At 31.7% G+C, this 27,275-nt stretch overlaps 2 long non-coding RNA genes across 2 annotated transcripts; both read right to left on the reverse strand.

The window, feature by feature from the left end:
* Nucleotides 1-1,176: 1,176 nt before the first annotated feature.
* LOC128284410 (uncharacterized) lies at nucleotides 1,177-21,298 on the reverse strand. Its single transcript, XR_008274840.1, has 3 exons — nucleotides 21,138-21,298; nucleotides 2,035-2,117; nucleotides 1,177-1,343 (listed from the first exon to the last, which is right to left on the reverse strand). It is a non-coding gene; the product is annotated as an uncharacterized LOC128284410 (long non-coding RNA).
* On the reverse strand, nucleotides 5,167-6,801 carry LOC128284409 (uncharacterized). The gene is made up of 2 exons (XR_008274839.1): nucleotides 6,729-6,801; nucleotides 5,167-5,355 (listed from the first exon to the last, which is right to left on the reverse strand). It is a non-coding gene; the product is annotated as an uncharacterized LOC128284409 (long non-coding RNA).
* Nucleotides 21,299-27,275: the final 5,977 nt, after the last annotated feature.

The following is a 27,275-nucleotide window of genomic DNA, read 5'->3' on the forward strand; positions in this document are numbered from 1 at the left end:
CGCCATTTGCTTAAAAACCCTCATTATACTTTATAACCAATATTAAACTTTAACGGGTCATCATCTTTCTTCCCGAAATTCTTCACCCCATGTTTTGAGCTTTTCAAATGGAGAACGTTTGCCAGATTCAGTTGTCGGAGGAGGTGGAGGAGCAACCGGGGGTACTACAGATGTTGAGATAGGGGGAGGAGGTTGCGGAGTCTGATTTCTTTCTCGCACATTCTCATTATACCACTGATTCATGAATCCATAAATCATATTTTTGAGTTCTTGTTCTCGCATCAATGAAATCGGAGCTTCACTACTTGTTCCTTGTTCAGAGGTTTGTACTCTACTATTAACTTCTTCTTGCTCAGTTTGTTCTGGTCTATCTGACATCTTTTCAAATCGAAGATAATCTATAATAAAAACAAGGATTAGATCGGATCATACACAGCACACTATCACAGATTTATATGGCATTTCACATCATACATATTCCAAGAATCGGCTAAACCGAAGCTCTGATACCAATAAATGTAACGCCCCTTACCCGAGATAGTTTCCGGAGTCGAGCGCAAGGCACTACTAAACTTATTTGAGCACTTAACCAAATTCAGATAATTTATATCATACTTTTCAGACAAGCTGTCCAACTGCGTCATAGTTGCTAAATAATTCATATCTCGAGTTATAAAACTCGAAATCCAAATCCGTAAATTTTTCCTGAATTTATACTCATATATCTACTTACCAGTTTTTTTATATAATTTTTGGTTGGTCCAATTAGTACAGTTTATTAGTTAAATCCTCCCCTGTTTCAGGGTTTGGCTACTTTGACCCCTGTGCACTACGAACCAAATTTCTCTCTGTAAAAAATTCAGATAATCATGCCGTTTGTTTCTATTAAAAATATACCCAATGAGGAATCCATACATATACAGTATGACTCATAATTATTTTTGTGCAATTTTTAATGATTTTCTAAAATCAGAACAGGGGAACTCGAAGTCATTCAGACTCTGTCTCACCACAATTTAAATATCTCGTAACATAAAATCCAATTGCATGCAACGTTTCCTCTATATGAAACTAGACTCATTAGGCTTTAATCTCATTTTTTTCTAGCCCTTAACTCAATTTCCACAATTTATGGTGAATTTTCAAACTCAAACTACTGCTACTTACCAAAAACTGTTTTAGTACAAATATTGTTAACTAGTTCATAACATCTTTACTTCAATTCATTCAAACTCTATACATGCCATATAAATCTTTAAACATAAAACAAAAACTACCAGAATTGATCTGAATAGTGTGCCCTGTTGTGTTGATCCGATCTACCCACTTCACTTCAAGTCAATCTACATAAAAATATTAAACACACACAAGTAAGCTTATTGAAGCTTAGTAAGCTCATAGGCATAAAACACAAATCATATCAAATATCGTACACAATCATATATCTATTAGTTTAACTATTTCATCCTCCAAATCACAATTTCATTAATAACTCATTGGAATAATTTCCATATGGCTACTCACAATTTAACTCCCTTAGGCCCATTTCTCATTTACTTCATTGTCAAATTAGGGAACAATAAGGAATTGAGTGCTTCATTATCACATTGCCATAGTAAACTATGGACTTTCACATTGTTACGCATCACACACCAAAGCCATAGCCTTGCCATGGTCTTACACGGTTCACATATCATACCGAAGCCATATCCCAGACATGGTCTTATACGGAATCACATTATCACATTATACCGATGCCATAGCCCACTATGGTCTTATCTGAGTCACATTATCACATTGCACCGATGCCATAGCCCAGCTATGGTCTTAAACGGCGCACTTATCACATATTTTTGTCAATTCATCAGGGTCACAGAATAGAAGCACTCAAATCCATTGTTCCTACTAATTTGTACTTTTAGTTACACATTATTTATTAATTAATGCAAATTGATAGTATTCATCAACAATGAAATACTTTAACAATCATAAGATTTTCATATCAAAACATTGAACTTTGCCATATGAACTTACTTGGACTAATTTGCAAAAGTCGTAGAAATTCAGGGACTATTCTTGAATTTTCTCCTTTCCACGATTCAGTTCGTTTTCTTGATCTATAATTATAAAATATTTCCACTCATTAGCATTTATTTCATTTCTATTTCACTTCACAATTTATGCTATTTAACTTTTAAAATTTCACTTTTACCCCAAAATTTATAGTTTTTACAATTTAGTCCCTACTCAATTGACCCATCAATTGAACTAATTTTTCTCAATTAACACTTAATTTTATCACTATAAACTATTTCAAAACCTTTTATATTCTGAATTTCAACACCAACCTCTAATTCACAACTTTTTCACAATTAGGTCCTAAATACCATTTTCTATCAAAATTACTTAATAAAACCACTTTAATATGAAATTAGAACTTCAATTTCAGAATAATTCATCATAAATTTCCCTTAATCAGCCAGGGTAACTTCAAATTTCACCCACCTAATTAAAAACTAATGAATTCTATAAGTGGACCTAATTGTAAAATTCATAAAAACATAAAAATTATCAAGAAAAAGTAAGCATTAAACTCACATGATGTAAAAATATGAAAAAATAGATTTCTCCAGACCTCCTATGGCGTTTTGGCTGAGAAAATATGAAGAGATCTCTAGATTTTTCAATTTTGTCCTTATTTTATATGTTAAAATTATAAAATTTCCAATTTTACCCTTATTTCCTTTATTTTTCTGCTGATTTTCTTGCCCTTGCCGTCCAGCCTATTCACTTTTAGGCTTAATTTCCCTTTAAATCCTCTCTCTTTTAATACTTGAGCTATTTAATTCTTCTAGCAAATTTTGCATTTGTTACAATTTAGTTCTTTTTATTTAATTGACTACCCAAACGTTAAAATTTCTCAACCAAACTTTAATACTAACTTAATGACACTCCATAAATATTTATAAAAATATTTATGGCTCAATTTTCAAATTCGAGGTCTCGATACCTCGTTTTTGACCCATTTGACCTAATAAATTCTTTTAATTCACCAAATTCACCAAATTCACCAATTCACAAATTCTTCTAAATTCTTACTTGACTCATAAATATTAAATTACTGTCTTGTTCAATCTTACTTGTCGGATTTAGTTATCTCAAATAACCGTTTCCAACACCACTGAAAATTAGGCTGGTACAATAATGCTCGTTATTACTTACAATGTAAGCTACTGTTTAATCCACATAGGATAATACTTATTACATCTTATAATGCACCATAACTTGGTCTAAGCTATCATTAATCCTGTCTACCACTAGATTAATGAAATATAGCTAACAAATGCCATTTGTTGTTATATGCATTTTGTTGTTGGAGTAATTATTGGTTAACATCATGGCAAAACATTAAACCAAAGGTCTTTTTCTGCAGACAACTTTTCCCAAATGTTTTATACTATGTAAAGTATATCTCTTAAGTACTCGAATTAATTTATCTTTTTTCGTGTGATTTAAACTAGAAATTATATATTAAGTATTGTATTGGTTTTGGTTTTACTTGTGAAGTTAAGTAGAATTATTATTATTATTATTATTGAATAATGTCTTTTTTACGTTGCATAAATAAGATGATTTTATTAAAGTGTTTTTTTCTGGGATCTCATTAGAACCAAGAATTCTGAAGACCCAATTTGATTCCGAGCCTAGAATAGGGTACGAGGCATTACCAAACTTAATATGATAAATCATGTAAAAAAATCAGCCATAAAATTTTTTCTAAATTAAAAACTTTCATACATATGTTTAACGTCCCTTATATGGGCCTACGGGGCCTACAACATACATTCAGGGTGGTTCGGGACCAAACCGTAAACATATGAAACTTTTGCAACACTTAGAAAATTTTCACACTTTAGAGAGTCACACGCTCGTGCTTTCAACCGGTGTAACTCTTTGTTTATAACTTCATCACCCTTGTCAGTCGTACACTTCATATAAATAACAAGAAACGTGTATGGGCTTAATTTTCATTTAATTTCTCATATATATATATACACAATTTCACGTTATGTAATCATACAACATATATCAGCCATATCTCTGTAATCTAAATATATTTTCATAACAACTTATCTTGATTTCAGACTATTTCATATTTAAGCTTAAATAACCAAAGTATTTGAAATATCATCTTTATGCAAATAGTACAAATGAGGTATATAATTCTATAATTATGAATAAACACATTTATCAAACATTTTCCATATTCATATATCAATGTCTCATGTCTCCATATATCAATAATCGTCATTTTCATGAATTCTGAGTTCAATTTCATAATTATTTGTCTCGTGTTCAATTTATTCCATATCGGAATTTTATTCATTAAAACATTTGAATTATCAATACATATGGACAATACATTCAAGATGAACAATTATATAATCACAAATGAATTCATTTATCAACCAAGTTCTATACTCGTATCTTATCAACTCGTACTTCCTTGTATCACATAATTCAATGTAACACTTACCAAACTTTGTCAAATTAGTGAACATCTTACGGAATTGAGTACTTCGTTTTCTCGATGCCATAGTTCAACTATGGTCTTACACATCTTCACATAATGATGCCATAACCCATCTATTGTAACACCCCCTAACCCCAAACCGTCCTAGAAGAGAGTTATGGAGCATTACCAGGGTTTACAGAATAATTACACACAATTTCATTTACTTTCTTATGTTCATGTCAAAACTGTCTTCTTGAGTAACAGTCACTAAAATATTTATATCTAGAGTTACGAAACTCCAAATTAAGTTCCGTTAATTTTTCTTAAAACTAGACTCATATACCTTTCTACCATAAAATTTTCAGAATTTTTGGTTTAGCCAATTAGTACAGTTTATTCCTCAAAGTTACCCCTGATCTGCTGTTTGACAGTTTCAACCTTTCTTTACTAAAATTTTATTATCTCATAGCACAGGACTTGGATGATGTTCCCGTTTATTTCTCTTGAAAATAGACTCATTAAAGATTCTAAGAATATAAATTATAGCCTATAATTATTTTTATACAATTTTTAATGATTTTCCCAATTCGGAATAGGGAATTCCAAAATCAATCTGACATTGTCTCACAAAAATTCAAATTCATACCAAATTAGTCAAATCCTATTTTATACCATAGCCAAATCTAAATTTATTTATTTCATCCTTACATTTACAATTTCAAAATGACATACACATAAGACATCCTAGGTACATGCCATTACCAATAATTAACACACTTTACCTTAATGAATTCGGGATCGGACTGGGATGCTGATTCAACGTACTATCTTTACTTAACCTGTGCACGGAAACAAACCGTACGCTGAGTATGGTATACTCAGTGGTATTTCTATAATCCGAACACTTGGTAATATAGCAATTAAACTTAAAATCACAATGATAAATATAACCATTCATTTATTTATTTTATAGATAAGTTTCATTTACTTACCATAAAAATTCTATACAAGCCATATAACAAACACAACAACATATTTGCTCAATTCTTTTCATTTGCTTACTGTATAAATTCTTTCAATATATTCACAATTCACTTGTATTCACACTTTACTTCTTAACAATATACCATTTTAATTCATTCTAACATCAATCATCATCCATTTGAACTTCATTCATTTCATGAACCTTTTGGTTCATGTTTTCAATCTCATATCTCAATTTCAATTCTCAATTCAATTTCTCATTTCCTTCCAATAGTTCAATCAATCAAATTCACTCGATTTATCTTTTCACTTATTTACCCCTATTAACAAACCCGAACTTTGACGGATACACGGATTCTAACCCAAACACACTAGTACGGCACATTGTGCCTAAAACGGTACATAGTACCTGATCAGTATACGACACATAAAGTGCCTAAAACGACACACGAGGTGCCTGATACGACACACGAGGTGCCTGAAATACTACACATAAAGTGCCTAATCGGTAAAGTCGGCAAATCCCGTACACTTTCAGATCCTATGGCATGCCAATTATATCCGACTTAGCCCGACTAGTTAATAGGGTATTTCATTCACTTTCTCAATTTAATAATTCTTTCATCAATATCTCATTCAGATAATTACATATATTTATCCATTTTCACAATTCATACAATTTCATTCAATTTAACAATATATTTCAATTATTTACATTAATTCATAATTCAGTACAATTCAATTCATTTTCAATATCAAATATTCAAATTTCTACATAAATCATATATATTATATAATTCAATCAATATAAATTCAATTAAAATAATTTCAATCAATATAAATTCAATAAAAGCAGATATTCATAAATCAATTCAATATAAATTTATCACACACTAAATCAATTCATTTCAATTATAAAGACACAATACATATAATTCCCATCTTAACTATTTATCATAATATTTATCCAAAATTCAATTATCATAATTGCATAATATCTCATTCACACACACACACACACACATATATATATATATATATATATATATATATATATTTATATATTTATAATATATAATTCAATTTAATTCGATCAGTATAAATTCATCACATACCAAATTAATCCATTTCCATTATAAACACAATAATTCTCACTTCAACATTTATTAAATGCATTGAATAAAAAATATAACAATTAATAACTAGGTTCGATTATAGAAATACAAACCGTATTTTCTCGAGCTAACTTCCTTTGTCTTTGCCATTTTTTTCCTTGCTTAGCCGAGGTTTCCCGAGACAACATTAGCTACGGGAATTAAAACAATTCATATTCGTTAATTCACTACTAATTTATATCTAATTAATACAATTTTTATTCAATTTCTACTTTAATTTCAATTTAATCTTAACTAGATTCACTTACTTTTCTATCTCAATTCATACTTCATTTCTATTCAAATTTTGTCCAAACTCATACTTAACTATTAAATTTCCAGCATATTTTCATAATTTCGAATTTATTTCCATTTAATCCCTAAAACTCAAAACTTATAGCTTAGTTTACGATTCAATCCTTTATTCAATTCCAATCAAAATTTCTATCAAATAAACCCCAATTCCATCATTTTATTCAACATGAACCATACTTAGAAATCTAATGACTTTCAAAATTTCTACTTAAAACAAGTAGTATTTATCTCTAGGATTCCAAAACTCAAAATCATAAGAAAATGGGCTAAATTGACTTACCAAATTAACTTGGAACCTTTAAAACCTTATTTTTCCTTTTCTTTTCTTCCTTTCTCCTTCTCTGTTTCGTCCCCTGCTATTTTGTTTCTTTCCTCCTTTTATTCTTTTTGTTTATTTCTTTTGTTTCTTTTATATATATATATATAATGACAATAATAACTATAATAAAATCTATTTAATAACAAATATTTATTTAACACTTGTACCAATCATTTTATACACTTGTTTTTTTTTTTTTATATATATATACATATATATTTAATAATTTAATAATATACATAATTCAAGAAAATCTTGATTTTTCTTCCATTCACCATACTCATTTCATGGGTATGGCTTAATTTCCATTTTGATCCTTTTATTTTCTATTACTTTAAAACTAAACTTTCACATTATATTCAATTTAATCTTTTATCCAATTATCCCTAATTAAGCTAAATTTACTTAATTAAACTTTAATTAATCACTTACTTAACTTCATAAATATTTTTACTTTTTTTTAATAAATATTTTCTAATCTATTTTTCGAAGCGATGACCGAAAATAAACTTTTCTAAAAACCTTAAAGTTCGGGTTATTACATCTATGGTCTTACACATATTCATATATCGATGCCATAGCCTAGCTATGGTCTTACACGAATCACATATCTCACTGATGCCATATCCCAGATATGGTCTTATACAGTAGCATATATCACACCGATGCCATATCCCAGATATGGTCTTATACGGAAATCACTTGTCACTTGTCACTTGTAGCCGAAGCTACCACTATTCACTGATCAGGTAGCCGGTGTAATAACCCGAATTTTACCGTTACCGAAACAGTGTATTTTTGGGTCTCCGTTTCTAAAAACCGAATTCGTAAATATTTATTAAAAATATTTACGAAGTAAAATGAGTGGTTAATTAGAGTTTAATTAAGTAAATTTAGCTTAATTAAGAGCAATTAGGAAAAATGACTAAATTGAATAAAGGATGAAAGTTGAATTGTAGATTAAAAGAAAATGAAGAGGACCAAAATGGCAATTATGCCATTTGTCCTAAGTGAGGTGGCATAAACCTAAAAATCTGAGATTTTATGTGTTAAAATATATATTAAATTATTATTATTTATTATAGTTTTATATTTAATTATTATTGTTATTGTTATTATTATTTAAATTGATATTATATTATAAAATGAATAAAAGTAAGACAAGTGTGTGGTAAAAAAAATTATATGTGTACCAATGATATACATACACTTGTAATACACATATATGTTTGCTTATTATATAAGTATATTATATATTATTATTAAAAGTAAAGTAAATAAAAGGAAATAAAGGAAAGAAAAAGAGTGAAAAGAAACAGAATGTGGAAACGAAAGCAGAGAAGAAAGCAGGGAGAAAGAAAGAAAGAAAAAGAAAAAGAAAAAGGAAAATTTGGGGTTTCAAAGTTCAAAGTTAATTTGGTAAGTCAATTTAGCCCATTTTCTTGTAAATTTTGAGTTTATGGAATCCTAGAGATGAATACTACTTGATTTAAGTGAAAATTTTGAAAGATTTATTAAATTGAGAAAGTGAATCAAATACCCTATTAACAGTATCGGACTAGATTGGATACAAATGGCATGCTATTGGGTTTGTGATGTGATGAGGAGATTTGTAGTTCGGCCGAGAAGATGTTTCTGTTATTATATACTTCGGTTTATCCGAAGAGGCATTTAATGCCTTATAGGTGTGTTTGGGAGGATATGATATACTGGTGTGTTATGGAGGATTTATAATATTCTGGTGTGTTTGGGTTGGATATTCTGGTGTGTTTGGGAGGAATCCGCGTATCTATCAGAGTCCGAGTCTTGTTAATAGGGGTAAATAAGTGAAAAGATAAGTCGAGTGAATTTGATTGATTGAGCTATTGGAATGAAATGAGAAATTGAATTGAGAATTGAAATTGAGATATGAGATTGAAAACATGAACCAAAAGGTTCATGAAATGAGTGAAGTTCAAATGGATGATGATTGATGTTAGAATGAATTAAAATGGTATATTGTTAAGAAGTAAAGTGTGAAAACAAGTGAATTGTGAATATATTGTATAGAATTTATACGGTAAGTAAATGAAAAGAATTGAACAAATATGTTATTGTGTTTGTTATATGACTTGTATAGAATTTTTATGGTAAGTAAATGAATTTTATCTATAAAACAAATAAATGAATACTTATAATTGTTATTGTGATTTTAAGTTTAATTGTTATATTATTAAGTGTTCGGATTATGGAAATACCATGAGTATACCATACTCATGACGGTTTGTTTCAAAGGCACGTGTTTAGTAAAGATAGAACGTTGAATCAGCATCCCATTCGATCCCGAATTCATTAAGGTAAAGTGTGTTAATTATTGGTAATGGCATGTACCTAGGATGTCTTATGTGTGTGTCATTTTGAAATTGTAAATGTAAGGATGAAATGATATTGTATGGATTTAGTGAATAATAGTGGTGAATGAATAAATATGGCCTTGGCAGTTTTGAGTTACTGCAGTAGTGTAAATTTTAAAATTCACCATAAATTGTGGAAATTGAATTAAGGGCTAAATAAATATGAGATTAAAGCCTGATGAGTCTAGTTTCATATAGAGGAAACGGTGCATGCAATTGGATTTTATGTTACGAGATATTTAAATTGTTGTGAGACAGAGTCTGAATGACTTCGAGATCCTCTGTTCTGATTTTAGAAAATCATTAGAAATTATACAAAAATAATTATGAGTTTTAATTTATATATTTAAAATCTTTATCGAGTCTATTTTCAAGAGGGATAGACAGAAACATCATCCGAGTCCTGAATTATGAGATAAATAATTTTTAGTGAAGAGAGGTCAGAACTGTTGGACAGCGAAATAGGGGAAACTTTTAGAAATAAACTGTACTAATTGGCTAAACCAAAAATTATAAAAATTTTATGGTAGAAAGGTATATGAGTCTAGTTTTAAAGAAAATTAACGGAACTTAATTTGGAGTTTCATAGCTCCAGATAGAAATATTTTAGTGACTGTTGCTCAAGAAGACAGTTTTGACATGAACATAAGAAAGTAATGGAATTGTGTGTAATTATTCTGTAAACTCCGGTAATGCTCCATAACCCTCTTCCGGAATGGTTTAGGGTTAGGGGGTGTTACATCCGGAACTACCATTTTTCACTGATCAGGTAGCCGGAGCTACCACTTTTCAGTGATCAGGTAGTAGAAGCTACCACTTTTCACTGATCAGGTAGCTGAAGCTACCACTTTTCACTTGTCATTTGTCATTGATCAGATAAGTGTAGCCGAAGCTATCACTTATCACTTGTTGCCATGGTCCAACCATGGTCTTTTCCTTCAATTCATCTTGTCACTGAACTGAAATGCTCAATTTGATCATTTATTCAATTTTCATGCTTTTACATTATTCACGATTTTATCATCAATACATATGAAATAACACATCATGAAATTCATAAAATTAACAAATAATCACTAAAATTTAGCCATATAAACTCACAAGTTCAATTTTTGTATTATAGCGATAATCATAATTTCATAATAAATATACCAAATAAAACATTATATCATTTCTAATCCAACACTTATCGATTATAATCGGGCATGTGATCAATTTATACACGAGTCATTCATATATTTTTGTATATTTTCCTCGTCCTCCTCTCCATCCACATCCTTAGTATAAACAACACACTTGTAGGTAACATTATCCATAATTTTCACTATCTACTTATGTGAATATTCAAGTTGTCCATCTGTGTCATAGTCACTAAATTATTTTTATCTTGAGCTACAGAACTCCAAATTAAGATACATAAATTTTCCCAGAAACTAGACTCATATTTATTCTTACCATAAAAATTTCATAATTTTTGGTTGGGCCAATTAATACAGTTTATTCATTGAAGTCTCCTCTATTCTGCTGTCTGACAATTCCGACCCTTCTTCACTAAAAATTAATTACCTTCTCGTACAAGATTCGAATGATGTCCTCACTTGTTTATCTTGAAATAGACTCATTAAGGATTCTAAACATATAAATTTAAGCCTCTAATTATTTTTATCCAATTTTTGATGATTTTCCAAATTCAGAACAGGGGAACCCGAAATCATTCTGACCTTGTCTCACAAAAGTTATTGTATCTCATGATTTACAATTCTATTTCTTACGTAATTTCTTTTATAAGAAACTAGACTCAATAAGCTTTAATTTCATATTTTATTCATCCTCTAATTCGATTTATACATTTTTGGTGATTTTTCAAATCTAAACTACTGCTGCTGCCCAAAACAGTTTTAGTGCAAAAAATTGATTTCCATTTTACTCCAAATTTCACAATTCATACAATTCACTCCTTGCTCAATTAACCCATTAATTAAGATAATTTTCTCAATTAATACTTTTTGTAAACATTATAAGTTATTTCATAACTATTGAAATTCAGAATTTCTACATAAAACTCTAACTTCAAACTCTTTTACAATTAGGTCCCAAACATTCACTTTCTATTCAATTCTTTCAATAAAATCAGAATATAAACAATTTAAAGATCTAATTCCATGCCAAATCATCATATACTTCCAGCACTCATCCATAACAACTTCAAAAATTATACATGGAATCAAAAACTAATGAAATAGTAAGTTGGATCCAATTGTAAAAGTCCAAAAACATAAAAATTTCAAGGAGAAAGCAAGAATTAAACTTACATGAAGCTAGAGTATGAAAACCAGCTTGAACCCTCATCCATGGTTGTTTTTCAGCTGATGAATATGAAGAGAAATGAAGAGAAATCTAGATATTCCAATTTTGTCCCATTTTTATTTAGCCAATTTTGTCAATTTTCTAATTTTGCCCTTATTTCACCCATTTCCTGATTTTTCTCAGCTATTGCCGCCCAAAATATCTCCTTTGGGCTTATTTGCACTTTAGGTCCTTACTCATTTGACAATTGAGTTATTTAATCCTTTTAGCAACTTTTACACCCTTTTCAATTTAGTCATTTTTATTTAATTAACCACCCAAACGTCAAAATTTTCTGACTAAATTTTATTACTACCTGAGCAATACTCCAGAAATATTTCTAAAAATATTTATGGCTCGATTTATGAAGTCGAGGTCTCGATACCTTATTCTCAACCCAATTTACCTAATTAATTATTTTAAATCAAAAAATTCACTAATTCAAAAATGTTTTTATATTCACATTTGACTCATAGGTATTAATTTATTAAATTTTTAACTCACCCGTCGGATTTAGTGATCTCAAATCTCTATTCCCAATACCACTGAAAATTAGGCTGTTACACTCATGGTCGTGTGTATTATTAAGGATATAGTGTTAATTTATTTATTTATTTATTTATATGCTTATTTTCAAGTACTCATTTGAGTTAAATTTTTTGCTTGTTCTTTCGAGTTTTGACCTTCCAAATTCTAATTTTGTAGGTTTTTTGTAACACCCCCTTACTCGATCCGGTCGCCAGATCCAAATAACGAAATGTCACATTCTTTGCAAAAGCAATCCACTTCAATAACATTCAATTTTAAATATAATTTATAATCATTCCAAATCACATACCATATATACATAGTAATTTTAGATTAGTAAGGACCTAATTATGAAAATCTAGACATGAAATGAGATTAGATTGTAAAATTTCAAGTTTTAAAGTTAATATAAAAAATTCATAGTTGGATATTGATACCTTCTTAAAAATCGATACCAAATTACAATTTTGTTTCCTTTACAAATTAAAGGTATCGATATTTATCAACTAGTATCGGTAGTTTATGGAAAAGTATCGATACTTATATAAATATCGATACCATTTTGACATTCTGTTTATTTTGAAACTGTTCATATGGTCAAGTATCGATACAAAATGCTAAAATATCAATACCAAAGTTTAGAAATTGTAAAATCTCATCTTTAAAATGTCAATTTAATGTAAAAAAAAAATCTAAACTCAAATGGTACCTTACAAACACAATTATAACATAAAAAAGCATCAACTAAATACTTTTCTATTTATTTTCAATATGTTAAAAACATTACTTTAAGCAATCAACCTAATTGTCTAATCAATATGCCATAATTGACACCTCAGAACATTGAATCTTATCAGTTAGATGCAAGAATTAACAAATCATTTCAAACATGGCATAGCATAAGCATTATCTTTCCCTACCTATATCCTAATATATCACCTAAGTGACTTATACTCAAATAACATACTCATCAACTACTTAACAAGTTATCATTATCACGATCTTTACCATCACGCACACAAATATTTACACACGGTTCACAAGATTCCAAATAACCCAAAATGGACATCATATAACCATGAAACTTGTTAGGTAAATGCCAAAACCCAAAAGGAAACACATCACCAACACTTGAGTACAAGATTGCTGTTGGATGCTAAGTTGACGCTCGAACCGATAAGTACCTAATTTGTGCACAGAAAAAACAAACCGTACACTGAGAATAACTCAGTAATATTTTTATAATCTAAACATAAAAGCAAAACATAGATCATAAAGATGTACGAGTTAAAAACTGAAATGCTATGCAACTTAACAAATTCAAAATATCAATTCACATATTCATAGATTCAAAAACAATTTGTTTCCATGATATTAGTACATGGCTATCAAATTTCACATGTCATTTTATAACATATTCCTTGTAATGGCTGTAACAGCCTGTTTTAGGGTCAAGTCAAAACAGTGATTTCAGGACCACAAATCCGAAGTAGAAATGTTAATTTTTTTTTTAAGGTCTATAGTATGATTGAATGATTGTATGAAAATTTCATTAAGAAATTTTATCGATAAAGTGTCTAATTTGACTAATAGGACTAAATTGCAATAGGTGCAAAATATGTGTTTTAGATGCAAGAGGTGTCTAATTGAAATGAAATTTTAAATTGGAGGTCCTTAAATGGTAATTAGGCCATTATACTTTAACTTTGACAAAAATGGACATGGATATATAAAATTTTGAAGTTAGGCATTAAGGGCATTTTGGTCATTTAGTAAATAAATACTAATAAAAAAATAAAAATATTTCATCTTCTCAAATTAGTCCCCCCATAGCCGAAATTTTCAAGGAAGACATAGTTAGGGTTTTGGCCACTTCCAAGCTCGATTGTAAGTCCATTCTTTCCCCGTTTTTAATGATTTTTATGGTTTTGAAGCTGTCTTAACCTAATCTAGCTATTTCAAGGACTAATTTGAAAGAAAGATGAAGTCTAAATTTTTACCCATGTAGAATATTTGTGTATTTTGATGTTTAATGGTAGAAAGTATATGTTTGGTGTTAGATAAACAACATTTACCAAGTGATTTTTTATAAAAATATCAAATAGGGTTTGTAAAAGATGTAAAATGTGTGTGAAAATGTGAATAAATGAAAAATGTAGGCTGTTATGAGTACCATTAATATTTGGCTAGGCTTGGGTAATGAAGAAATCGAATGGAAATCATTTTAAGAGCCTAGGGACTAAAATGTAAAAAGTTGAAAAATTAGGGGCAAAAATGTAATTTTATCCATAAGATGTTTTTGGGATTAAATTGAATAATATGGTAATTTAATGAGTTAAATTTGATATTATAGGTCAAGAAAGAAGAGGTTCTGACTTAGACTGGGGAAAGAACAAAGTTGTGGACTAAATCGAACTATTAGCCATTTTGTACCAAGGTAAGTTCGTATGTTAAAAATAAGTTTTAACATGATTGTATTTTATTACTTTAACATTGCATGAATTTTATGTTTGATAAATATGGATTCCTATGAACCAGTCCGAAGACGAATCGACAAGTAAGAAATCCCTTTTGAATCTTAGGAATAGTGTAGGATACAAGTGACATGTCACTAGGGTAGTTATGTGTTATGTGATTATGTGATCCACGTGTTGGTCTTGTACGTCCTACCGGCGGCTGAGTATACCGGCATATGTTGCGGATACTGGACAGCTTGTGTAAGCATGCCCATTGATAGCTCGAGAGCGAGCAACTATGTGATATGAGACTTGGGTAGCTTTGGCTACATACGTGCCACTTAGTGTGCAAGAATCCCGAGTATCCACATTATTATTCCGAGTGGTTCACGGGTATGTCAAAGATGAAATTATGTGTAAACTCATCTCGAGATGGTACAAGTATGTACTTAAAGCTCATGTGTATTAATTGTTAGAAATGATGATAATGAGGTAAGTTTGGTGTCGGAATCAATTATGATCATGAGACTATGATAAATTCACATTTAATTATGTTATATTATTTGAATGTTATATGCATGGTAATGTTGCTTATTTCTTTCATAAGAGCTTACTAAGCTATATAGCTTACTTAATTTATTTTCCATTTTTTTATAGTGTCACCAAGCTAGATCGGATAGGAGATCGTCAGAGATTCGCCTCACATTATCAAAACTGTTATTTTGGGTATTTGATGATCATAGTATTTTGAAAGTATGGCATTATAGGGACTTGGTCATTTTGTTATATGTGTCATTTGATTTGGCCAAATGTGTTGGCTCATCTTTGTTTAAGTTGATTTGGTATTTAGCCATGTAATTGGCTCATTTTGGCTAAAATGGTTGTAAGCCCATTTATTTATGTATATGTGCCAATGTCTTTGGTGTTATGGTCATGGCATGCTTGGTGTATGATGGAGTGTGATTTTTAGCATGAATGTGAAATGTTTGGAAATGTGCTTTATTGGTGAGATGATAATCTTATGCACAAATAGGTGTTTGAAAGTAGTTTGATGATACCTTGTATATGTGAAATTAGCATGTTTAATTTGGGGCATGATAAATGTTGTGAGTATGACAGTGGATGGTATTGTATTGATATGATTTAGCCATGATTGTGGATGTTTGGTTGCCTAAGTATGCCATGTTTTGTGCCTTTGAATTGGTGTAAGTGCATGTGTGAATAAGGGTGGCAAATGGCTTGGTAAATAGCATTTATTTTGTCCACACGGTCTTCCCCATGTGCATGTGATCCGACCGTGTGTCCCCTACACCTTAATTTTGAGAAACATAATGCTCAGAATTGAGCACACGGGCAGAGACACGGGCGTGTGTCTTAGCCGTGTGGATGGCACGGTCTCGAACATGGGCGTGTGCCTGACCGTGTGAAGTCTGCACTTATTTTATGAAAATTAATTTTCCACATGGCCTAGCACACGAGCATGTGACTTGGCCGTGTGACCACGATTTGTTCATGGGTTACAAGTTAGTGAGTTGTACGGGATCAAGACATAGGCGTATCTCAAACCACACGGGTGTGTGATCCCTGTTTAGGGCAAAAAAATTTTAAGTCTGTAAAAATTTCCTAAGTACTCGGTTTAGTCCCAGACCACTTCCAAAACATGTTTTGGGCTTTGTAGGCTCGTGTTAGGGACTTTATGATTGAATGTGAATGGTTTTAATTTGGACGTAAAATTTATGACTCGGAATTATATGATTGTTTGTGTGGTAAGTCCGATAATGCCTCGTACCCTGTTCCAGCGTCGAATACGGGTAAGGGGTGTTACAATGGCTCATTTCATTTTAATTTCTACTTTCATGTTTTCATGGAACATGATATTTCAATGGTCACAAATCAATCCATACTTTCATATTTTATTTCTCATTCAAATCCATTTCTTATTCTTTTGACATATCAAAATCAAATAACTCATTTTATCATATATATCCATATTAACACAACCTAGACTTGGACTGATACACAAATCCAACCAACACACCAGTTTGGCACTTAGTGCCTCATTGGATAAATCCGAAGCAAATAGTTGTACCCAACGTTATAAATAAGATGACACCTAGTGTCTCATCGGTTAAACCAAAGCAAATTGGCACCTAGTGTCTCATCGACTCATTGCCGAAATAGCCCTGTACTCTTCCTATCTTATGGCATGCCATCTATATCTGACTCAGTCTGAACATTTAATAGGGTTTTGTTACTTATTTCGTACGCAATCAATATATAAATTTACCTCAATTATATCATGAATTCATTTGTTAAATCATATGACAACGTCAAAAATATCAATATGTATTCAATTTCATAATTATACAAATATTTGCATCTTTCACATATATTCAATTTAGTCCTCAAAAACATCAATTATTTTGAAACAACCCAAATACATCTCATCATCACCAATTGACTCACCTTATAATCTCAACATGCACATATAGTTCAAAATGCAACAATTTACAAGTAGTTCAAATTATAGAAACACAAACCATAAACTCCGAGCTATTTATCGATAACTTTGTTTTTCCTTTCTTTCTCAAGGAATTCGGGTCGACGTTAGATACAAATTAAAAAAAACACATCAAATTATCAATGTACAACCATTTTCGCATTCGATTGCTAAATTATGAAACTTTTACATTTTATTCAATTTAGTCCCCAAAATTTGGATTAACATAACTTCCAAATTTAACCCTAAATTTTATATTAATTTTAGTCTAAACCTAATTTAACTAATTATTTCTCATTTCTACCCAAAATTTTTATTTTTATTTTATAATTTGGTCCTTATTGCACCAAAGCATTAATTGATTTTACAATTTAGTCATTTTTTAATTCTAAACTTAAAATCTATCGAATTAATCCCTAAAACTTAAACTATTCAATTGTAGTAACATTCTCAAACTTTAACAATACAGAAAAATATGATATGAGTCTGCTAATTCGAGGTCCCGAAATTCCAAAAACATAAAAAAAAAAAAACTAAATTAAACTAACCAAGTTGAAGCTTGAAATATTAAAACCCTTGCGGTTGGTACTTCTCCCTTCTTTTTTGTTTCGAAACTTTGTGAAATGAATAAGAAAAGATATTTTTTGTTTTCCCACTGTTTTAGTTTTATTATATTTATATTTTATTGATTTTATTACATATATTATTATTAATTATAACCTTTATAACCTATATGTATTAATAATTTGCCTCATGACCGTCCACTACAATAAGAACATGGGTGTAATTGCTTTTAAGTCCCTTAGCTATGTTTTTCCTTATAATTTAATAACATTTACACTTTTATCATTTATGCGATTTAATCTCTATACTAAAATTAAGTACTAATTTGATAAAATTATCTGACCGAAATTTAATTCACTATTAACTTAACTCTGTAAATATTAAATAAAAATATTTACGAGCCTAATTTATGGAATTGAGATTCCGAAACCATATGTTCCAACACTACTAACTTTCAAGTCGTTATATTTTTATATTTATTTATTAGAGTAGGTGTGATTCTCTTCATTATCTAATGTTTTTATTGTATTGGCACTGCAACAAGGAATTTATGTTGCTTGACTTGTGTATCTTAATTTCTTCCTTTCAATTTTACATGTTTTGGCCATATGATAACACTTCAACTTGGTAGTCTCAGAAATTAGGAGGGCATTTTGCATTGGATTATTGAAAAATACACATAATTTGGCATCGTAGTATGGATACATGGAACTAGGGAAACAAGGTGAGAAACTTGATTTATATACATATATTACATTGTAGGGATTAAGCATCATGAAAATCTAATAAGCTAACCAACAATCCAAGTCATTAATTTTTGCAAACTTCTACTGTAACGCCCCTTACCCGAGACCGTTGCCGGAGTCGAGCACAAGGCACTACTAAACTTATTTGAGCACTTAACCAAATTTAGATAATTTATATAATACTTTTCAGACAAGCTGTCCAACTATGTCATAGTTGCTAAATAATTCATATCTCGAGTTATAAAACTCGAAATCCAAATCCGTAAATTTTCAATGAATTTATACTCATATATCTACTTACCAATTTTTTTCTAGAATTTTTGGTCAAGCCAATTAGTACAGTTTATTATTTAAAATCTCCCCTGTTTCAGGGTTTGACTACTCTGACCTTTGTGTATTACGAATCAGATATCTCTCTGTACAGAGCTTCAATGACTATGCCGTTTGTCTCTAATAAAACTAGACTCAATAAGGAATCTGTACATATAAAGTATGAATTCTAATTATCTTTTAAAATTTATGGTGAATTTCCAAAGTCAGAACAGGGATCCAGAAATCGCTCTGGCCCTGTTTCACAAAAATTTAAACATCTCATAAAATATAGCTCACATACCTGTTTTGCTTCTTTCATATGAAAATAGACTCATCAAGATTCGATTCCATAATTTATTCATTATTTAATTCCATTTCTACTATTTTTAGTGATTTTTCAAAGTCAAACTACTGCTACTTACCGAAAATTGTTTTAGTACAAATATTGTTAAATAGTTTATAACATCTTTACTTCAATTCATTCAAACTCTATACATGCCATATAAATCTTTAAACATAAAACAAAAACTACCGGAACTGATCTGAATAGTGTGCCCTGTTGTGTTGATCCGATCTACCCACTTCACTTCAAGTCAATCTACATAAAAATATTAAACACACACAAGTAAGCTTATTGAAGCTTAGTAAGCTCATAGGCATATAAACACAAATCATATCAAATATCGTACACAATCATATATCTATTAGTTTAACTATTTCATCCTCCAAATCACAATTTCATTAATAACTCATTGGAATAATTTCCATATGGCAACCCACAATTTAACTCCCTTAGGCCCATTTCTCATTTACTTCATTGTCAAATTAGGGAACAATAAGGGAATTGAGTGCTTCATTATCACATTGCCATAGTAAACCATGGACTTTCACATTGATACGCATCACACACCAAAGCCATAGCCTTGCCATGGTCTTACACGGTTCACATATCATACGAAGCCATATTCCGCATATGGTCTTATACGGAATCACATTATCACATTATACCGATGCCATAGCCCACTATGGTCTTATACTGAGTCACATTATCACATTGCACCGATGCCATAGCCCAGCTATGGTCTTAAACGGGCACACTTGTCACATATGTTTCAATCAACTCATCGAGGTCATGAATAGAAGCACTCAAATCCATTGTTCCTACTAATTTGTACTTTTAGTTACACATTATTCATTAGTTAATGCAAATTGATAGTATTCATCAACAATAAAATACTTTAACAATCATAATATTTTCATATCAAAACATTGAACTTTGCCATATGAACTTACGGACTAATTTGTAAAAGTCGAGAAATTGTGGACTATTCTTGAATTTTCTCCTTTCCACGATTCAGTTCATTTTCTTGATATGATGTAAAATATAAAAACCAGCTTTCTCCAGACCTTCTATGGCGTTTTAGCTGAGAAAATATGAAGAAAATGTCTAGATTTTTCAATTACATCATTATTTAACTATTAACTTTTATGCTATTTCCAATTTTGCCCTTGTTCACATTGTTTTCTTGCTTATTTCATACCCAAACCGTCCAGCCATTAACCTTTGGGTCTAATTGCTCTTTAAATCCATCTTTTAAATACTTAAGCTATTTACTCACAATTTAACAAATTTTGCGCTATTTTCAATTTAGTCCTTTTTAATTAATTAGCCATCCAAACGTTAAAATTTTCTAACGAAACTTTAATACTAACTCAATGACACTCCATAAATATTTATAAAAATATTTATAGCTCGATTTTAAACTTTAAGGTCTCGATACCTCATTTTTGACCCGTTTGACCTAATAAATTCTTTTAATTCACTAATTTCACCATTTCACAAATTCTTCTAAATTCTTACTTGACTCATAAATATTAAATTACTATCTTGTTCAATCTTATTTGTCGAATTTAGTGATCTCAAATCACCATTTCCGACACCACTGAAAATTAGGCCGTTACAACTCTCCCCCCTTTAAAAATTTCGTCCTCGAAATTTGTTACCTGAAAACAGATTTGGATATTGTGATCTCATTGACTCCTCTGTTTCCCAGGTTGCCTCCTCCAATCCATGTCGATGCCATAACACTTTTACTAACGGTACTCGTTTATTCCGTAGTTCTTTAACTTCCCGAGCTAATACTTTCCTTGGTTCCTCCGAATAAGTCATATCGATTGTAGCTCTATCTCGGTATGAGGAATCACATGTGAAGGGTCCGATCTATATCGTCTCAACATAGATACATGAAATACATTATGGATCTTCTCAAGTTCGGAGGCAAGGCCAATCTATAAGCTACCGGACCGATCCTCTCAATGATTTCAGATGGTCCGATAAATCGTGGACTAAGCTTTCCTTTTCTACTAAACCGTAAAACTTTCTTCCACGGAGAAACTTTCAAGAACACACGATCACCCACATTGAACTCTATATCTCTTCTTTTCAAATCAGCATACGACTTTTGACGATCGGAAGCGACTTTCAAACTTTCCGAATAATCGAACTTTCTCTTTAGTTTCCGAATTAAATCCATGCGACTAATTTCGATTCACTTAATTCGACCAATACAACGGGTTCGCACTTCCTTCCATACAGAGCTTCAAACGGTGCCATTTTGATACTAGCTTGATAACTGTTATTATAAGCAAATTCAGTTAAAGGTAAGTACCTTTCCCAGCTGCCACTGAACTCGAATATACAACACCTTAACATATCTTCCAAAATCTGAATCACTCGCTCTGATTGTCCATCTGTCTGAAGGTGAAAAGCTGTACTAAATTTTAACTTAGTACCTAAAGCTTCTTGTAGTTTATTCCAAAATCTCGAAGTAAACCTCGGATCTCGATCAGAAATAATTGATGTCGGCACCCCATATAATCTCACAATTTCGACACATATAATTCGCTAACTTATCAAGTGAAAATCTGCATTCGACCGGAATAAAATGCTACCGATTTAGTTAATCTCTACTATCACCCAAATCGAATCTTTTTCTTGAGTCACCGGCAATCCAGATACAAAATCCATCGTCACATGTTCCCACTTCCATTCTGGAATTATTACGGGTTGTAACAAACCCTGTAGGCACTTGATGTTCAAACTTTTACCGTTGATGATTAAACATTTTGCCACAAATTCACAAATTTCCCGTTTCATACCAGGCCACCAATACATTTTTTCAAATCACAATACATCTTCGATTACCCGGATGAATCGAGTACATACTACTATGAGCCTCTGATAAGATATCCTTCTTCATTTCTAGATTATTCGGGACACAAATTCTATTACGATGGTATAACATACCACTATTATCAATAGAGTAATCTAAGTTCAAATTATCCCGAACCATTTGTCGTTTCAACACCAACTTCGGATCTTCATCTTGCAATTCCGAATTCGTTGAAAGAATACTCGTTTTGTCTTTAATTCAACTAATATAGAACCATTTTCATTAATGACAAATGAACATTTAACGCTCAAGAGCAAATAATGATGATTTCCACTAAGTGCATCCGCCACTACATTTGCCTTACCGGATGATAATCAATGATAAGATCGTAATCTTTCAACAGCTCTAACCATCGCCTGTCTCAAATTCAGCTCTTTCTGCGACATTAAATATTTTAAACTTTTATGGTCTCAGTATACACATAACATTTCTCTCCATATAGGTAGTGTCTCCAAATTTTTAAAGCAAATACTATGGCACTAACTCAAGATCATGTGTAGGGTAGTTCCTCTCATGTGGTTTCAACTGTCGAGAAGCATATGCTACAACTTTTCTGATCGCATCAATACACAACCTAAACCATTTAGAGACGCATCACTATATACTACATATGGCACACCTGATTCAGGCTGAGTTAACACCGGAGCCTCTGTCAACATTTTCTTTAATTGATCAAAACTTTGTTGGCACTAATCAGACCATACAAACTCAACATTCTTTCGTAATAATTTAGTTATCGGTGAAGCAATCGGTGAAAAATCTTTCACAAATCGACGATAGTAACCACTAATCCAAGGAAACTTCGCACTTCCGTAACATTCTTGAGAGTTTTCCAATTAATCACCACGACACCTTACTCGGATCTACCGTATACCATCAACTCGACACAATGTGACCCAAGAATCCCACTTCATGAAGCCAAAATTCACATTTACTAAATTTTGCATATAACTGTTTTTCCCTTAATATCTGTAGTACAATTCTCAAGTGCTGAGCATGCTCGGATTCTGTCTTTGAATAGATCAGTATATCGTCAATAAACACAACCACAAATCTATCTAGGTAAGACTGGAAAATTCGATTCATTAAATCCATAAAAGCAGCAGGAGCATTTGTCAAACCGAATGGCATAACTAAGAACTCATAATGACCATACCGAGTTCTAAAAGCTGTTTTCGGTATATCACATTCCTTTACCTTTAACTGATAATACCCAGATCTGAGATCTATTTTTGAAAACACTTGTAGCATCCTTAAGTGATCGAATAAATCATCAATACGAGGCAAAGGATATTTATTTTAATTGTTACCTTATTCAAATTGTTCGTAATCTATGCACGACCTCAATGAACCATCCTTCTTTTTCACAAATAAGACAGGTGCACCCACGGCGACATACTCGGTTCGATAAACCCTTTGTCTAATGCTCTTGCAAGCTGCGTTTTAACTCTCTTAATTCTTGGAGCCATTCTATACGGTGTCACCGATATGGGAGTCGTTTCAGGAAGCACATCTATCACGAACTCAACTTCTATCGGGTGGTAACCACGGTAATTCTTCAGAAATACATCCATGAATTCATTTACAATAGATAGTTGCTCTAACTTTGATTCGAACTTGAGTATCAAGAATATAGGCTAAATAAGCCTCATTTCCTTTACGTAACAATTTACGAAAGACATAAAGGAAATCATTCTAACCATGCCATCCAAATTTCCAGACTCAACCAAAATAATGTCTCTGTTTGACATTTCAAACTAATTCGCTTTTTCTCGACAATTCACTATTGCGTCATGTTTCATTAACCATCCATGCCCAAGATAACATCAAATTCCGAAAGGGTAGCAGCATCAAATCAGCGGGGAAATCACAGCCCTTAACTTTCAGTGGACAGTTATGACATATTAAATTAACTACCACACTTTGACCTAACGGATTTGTATCTTGTACATCATAATTAGTAGGCTCAACAAATAAGTTCTTTTCAGATGGTAACATAGTGCAAATATATGAATGAGTAGACCCAGGGTCTATTAAAGCATACACAGGAACATCATAAAGATAGAAAGTACCAAGAATTACATCCGAGTGTTGCTTCTTCTCTCTTCGAATGGCATAAGTACGAGCAGAGCCCTAACTTCGATCGGCTAGCAGTATCTTTCATACCCGAACGAGTAGCCCCTGTAGCACTGCTCTGACCAGAGCGTCTTCCTTTTTGAGGAAGAATTTTCGGTTTCTCCCTCTGTTCCACTTCTTCTACTTGTAATTGGGGACAATCACGAATAAAGTGATCAGTGGCCCCACATTTATAACAATCCCCTAATTTACTTCTACATTCACCGGGGTGACTTCTTCCACAATGTTGACACTTGGGCCTTTGGGTATTTTGTACACTACCCACACTAACAGCAGGTCTGTCAGATGCTTTGTAATCAGATTGTCTTGGCCTACTTTTTCCTGATCTTTCCGGTACTGAAGTGGCTCGACTGAATTCCTCTTTAGATTTCTTCACTGGTAAAGCCGAAAATGACTTAGATGCACTTCTTTTGAAAGATTCTTTACTTCTTCTATCTCGTTGCATCTTTTTATTATATACTTCTTCAAGCTTCTGAGCATGATCTGATAGAACAACAAATTCTCGTATCTCAATACCCCCTATCATCATTTTAATCTCATCATTAAGCCCTTCTTCAAATCGATACATTTCTTCTTCATGGGTACTATATCTCGAGCATATTTGCTCGGATAAACAAATTCTCTTTCATATTCAGCCAACGACTTGTTTCCCGTCATAAGTCGAGAAATTCTCTTTTCTTCTTATCCGGATATCTTCTACCGACATATTTCTTCTTAAATTCATTTTGAAAAATTCCCAAGTGATCTTCTCGGTAAATTTACAATGACTTCTATTGTTTCCCACCGGTTATAAGCTTCTTCTTTCAATAATGACACGGCACATATTAAGTAATTATCCGGTGAGCACGCCATTTGCTTAAAACCCTCATTATACTTTGTAACCAATATTCACTTTAACGGGTCATCGTCTGTTCTTCCCCAAATTCTTCAAACCCCATGTTTTTCGAGCTTTTCAAATGGAGAACGTTTGCGATTCAGGTTGTCGGAGGAGGTGGAGGAGCAACCGGGGTACTACAGATGTTGAGATAGGGGAGGAGGTTATGAGTCTGATTTCTTTCTCGCACATTCTCATTATACCACCGATTCATGAATCCATAAATCATATTTTTGAGTTCTTGTTCTCGCATCAATGAAATCGAGCTTCACTACTTGTTCCTTGTTCGAGATTTGTACTGCTATTAACTTCTTCTTGCTCAGTTTGTTCGGTCTATCGACATCTTTTCAAATCAAGATAATCTATAATAAAACAAGGATTAGATCGGATCATACACAGCACACTATCACGATTTATATGGCATGTAATTCTAGACACTTTTCACATTATACATATTCGAGAATCGGCTAAACCAAGCTCTGATACCAATAAATGTAACGCCCCTTACCCGAGACCGTTGCCGGAGTCGAGCACAAGGCACTACTAAACTTATTTGAACACTTAACCAAATTTAGATAATTTATATAATACTTTTCAGACAAGCTGTCCAACTGTGTCATAGTTGCTAAATAATTCATATCTCGAGTTATAAAACTCGAAATCCAAATACGTAAATTTTCTCTGAATTTATACTCATATATCTACTTACCAATTGTTTTCTAGAATTTTTGGTCAAGCCAATTAGTACAGTTTATTATTTAAAATCTCCCCTGTTTCAGGGTTTGACTACTCTGACCTTTGTGTATTACGAATCAGATATCTCTCTGTACAGAGCTTCAATGACTATTCCGTTTGTCTCTAATAAAACTAGACTCAATAAGGAATCTGTACATATAAAGTATGACTTCTAATTATCTTTGTAAAATTTATGGTGAATTTCCAAAGTCAGAACAGGGGATCCAGAAATCGCTCTGGCCCTGTTTCACAAAAATTTAAACATCTCATAAAATATAGCTCATATACCTGTTTTGCTTCTTCCATATGAAAATAGACTCATCAAGATTCGATTCCATAATTTATTCATTATTTAATTCCATTTCTACTATTTTAGTGATTTTTCAAAGTCAAACTACTGCTACTTACCGAAAACTGTTTTAGTACAAATATTGTTAACTATTTATAACATCTTTACTTCAATTCATTCAAACTCTATACATGCCATATAAATCTTTAAACATAAAACAAAAACTACCGAATTGATCTGAATAGTGTGCCCTGTTGTGTTGATCCGATCTACCCACTTCACTTCAAGTCAATCTACATAAAATATTAAACACACACAAGTAAGCTTATTGAAGCTTAGTAAGCTCATAGGCATATAAACACAAATCATATCAAATATCGTACACAATCATATATCTATTAGTTTAACTATTTCATCCTCCAAATCACAATTTCATTAATAACTCATTGGAATAATTTCCATATGGCAACTCACAATTTAACTCCCTTAGGCCCATTTCTCATTTACTTCATTGTCAAATTAGGGAACAATAAGGGAATTGAGTGCTTCATTATCACATTGCCATAGTAAACCATGGACTTTCACATTGATACGCATCACACACCGAAGCCATAGCCTTGCCATGGTCTTACACGGTTCACATATCATACCGAAGCCATATCCCAGACATGGTCTTATACGTAATCACATTATCACATTATACCGATGCCATAGCCCAGCTATGGTCTTATACGGAGTCACATTATCACATTGCACCGATGCCATAGCCCAGCTATGGTCTTAAACGGGCACACTTGTCACATATGTTTCGTCAACTCATCAGGGTCACAGAATAGAAGCACTCAAATCCATTGTTCCTACTAATTTGTACTTTT

The sequence above is a fragment of the Gossypium arboreum genome, chromosome 11 (genome assembly GCF_025698485.1).
Source record: "Gossypium arboreum isolate Shixiya-1 chromosome 11, ASM2569848v2, whole genome shotgun sequence".
In the NCBI taxonomy this organism is placed as follows: Eukaryota; Viridiplantae; Streptophyta; class Magnoliopsida; order Malvales; family Malvaceae; genus Gossypium; species Gossypium arboreum.